Here is a 2,745-nt window from a genome sequence, read left to right as displayed (position 1 = left end):
TTTTTTTTTTGTTGATATGGAAGAAAATTTTTGTTATTGTAGAATTAAGACTAAGATTATTGTTTTATTTGGAAATTATTTATAGTTTATAGATATATAAGAATGATTTGAATATATTATTAATTTTTAATTTTAATATATGCAAAATTCTTTTATAAATTAATTTTTATTATTTGTTATATTTGAATTATAAATAAATTTTCATCTCTCAAGTTATGATACAGAAATACAGAAATATCTGTTCATCAATAACAAATCTTGAATCAGTATATTTGACAGAACCTTTTCAATATTATAGTTTAGTTAATTATTATAAAAATGTTTTTTGATGGTTTATTTTATTATTAATATATATAAACAATTAAATTTTTTAATAAAATTTTATTATATTAAAAGAAATATATTTAATATATAATAAGAATTTAATCTTAATAGTCGGCAATTTTAAAAATTTGCTTTCGAAAATTACGATCGATATGAACCCAATTTTAAATTGAATATTAATCACTGTTTTTTTGTTTTTTTTTTTTATAAATTCAATTTTCAAGTTTTTGATATTTTTTGGCATTACGAATCCGCGCAAAATTCATCGATTCGAAGCGTTGAAACTCCGATTCGAAGCGTTGAAACTCTGATTCGAAGTAATGTCTTTTCTAAATTTTAGAAATTTTAATGTTCCGTAACGAAAGAAAATTAGTCACAATATTTGGGTGAAGGAGAACCTGTGGCTAATTGAAAAGTCAAAACTACTGAAAGAAGCATCCTGTTAGCCGTGAAAGCGTAGAGGCGGGAGTTCACTAGGATATCCTGTAGCGTTCTATAAAATGACCTATGCTTCATCTATTGTGATCGAACCATTATGAAAAGCACGGCTTTTTCTTTCAACTTTTCCTTCTAACTTTTCCTTTCAATAGTATTCAATATCGCTAAAGAAAAATTTATTAAATTTCTCTTTTGATAATTTTCCATACAAAGTGTCAATATATTTCTGGGACAAGTTCGAAAAGTCAAATAAATGAAGGTCAAACAAATACAAAAGCTAATATATAAAAATATCAATTAAAACTTATTAAGTTATAAATAATTGTTGTAACAATTTGTTTCTATTAAACATTAGTAAGATATAAACAAAGCGAAACATCTCTATCTCTATTACTATCTTCTTCGTCTCACTTCAACTAATCAGCTTAATAATCTTAGGTTACAACTTAACAAGTTAGGTTAATAAGTAAACAGCTAAGCAATTCTCTAACGGTAATTTTATTTATTTAGGAAGACAATAGTAAACAAAAATAATAGTATTTTTATTTATTTAGGTAAAATCGATTTCAATAGTATTCTATTTATATGTATTAACACCATAAAAATATTTCGAAATTTATTGCATCATATAAAAGAAAATAATATGCTAAGAATATAAGAAGTTTGAGATCTGTTACTATATCTATTATCTTTTTAATCTTTTAAGATTCTTAATAATCAAGGAAAATTAATCCAATTAAAAATTAGATTTCATTCGATTTTATATCATTTTATCATTTATTGAAATATTATTGCATAACATAATATTAATATATTTTTATATATTTAATATCATTTTTTAATTAATTACAAAATTATTTATATACGTAAAATTAAATTTTTCATACAAAAAAGTATTATATTTCGATAAAATTACACTTTTGACATAGTTATTCTCAATTAAATTCCCATGATATTTCGACTTAGGGTCTACGACCCTCATAGAAACCCTCCTGTTAAGTAACAGAAGCTATGAGGCACGTTATATAGCCGGTTATAGCTATAAATGGTACAAACCAAACGATTTACCTGCTCGGTCGGTCTTTTCTCCGACAAAGAAGGAAGAGGCGAAAGAAAAAACGGAGCGCCTTTATGAGAGCCATAAAACATCCTGTTAACGCTCATTCGAAGAAGTTAACCCTTTCCGAATTTTTTTTCACATAGAGTCGGAAACCGAGCACGGAAGCTCCATTGCAAACAGTTTTTGCTCTAGTTTTTGTACCGTTTTTTTTCTCAACAGATCCGATACGATGCACAGTTTTTTGACCCAGAAAAAATAGTACCGCTTAGGGTCGCGAGAATTTTTGGAGAAGAAGAATGAAGGAATAGTTCACAGTTTTACGGTGTATTTTCTCCAACTTGTATTTTTCTCTCAGTAAAACAGTCACTTTTTGTGAAAACAATTGACTTTTTGCAAGCCCAGCTTGGAGTAAATATTGTATTAAACGATTATAGAAGGATAAGATTATGAGTAGAGTAAATTTTATCGATCCATACAACAGAAAGTTAAAATTTTTGAAAGTTAAAAAATTTGAAACAAGGAGATATTTTGTATCTGAAAGATAGGAGGTAATGTAAAAATAGGTTCTAGAAATATTAAAAAGAAATATTAAAAATCAAATTTGTTAATATTTTTTGAAGAAAAAATATTGACATGAAATTCTAAAAGTTCTAAAACAAATTCTAAAACAAATAAAACGAAAATTGATATATAAAAATATTACACTCTGTTTAATTAAAAAATTTTAAATAAATTTCAAATATTTTCAAATATGAATATATATCTATTTCGAATTGTGTCATTAATTCAATAATTATGGAATTTGCAAAGTTCGTTTTTATTATATTCAAAATTTTACGATATTATCAAGTAAAAGATAGAAGTAAGTCAAAATTTGACGTTTAGATTCGCAAAATTCGAATTCGAAATTTTTAACTTTTCGA

This window comes from Apis dorsata, unplaced genomic scaffold (assembly GCF_000469605.1).
Source record: "Apis dorsata unplaced genomic scaffold, Apis dorsata 1.3 scaffold_88, whole genome shotgun sequence".
Lineage (NCBI taxonomy): Eukaryota > Metazoa > Arthropoda > Insecta > Hymenoptera > Apidae > Apis > Apis dorsata.
This window is presented reverse-complemented; position numbering follows the sequence as displayed.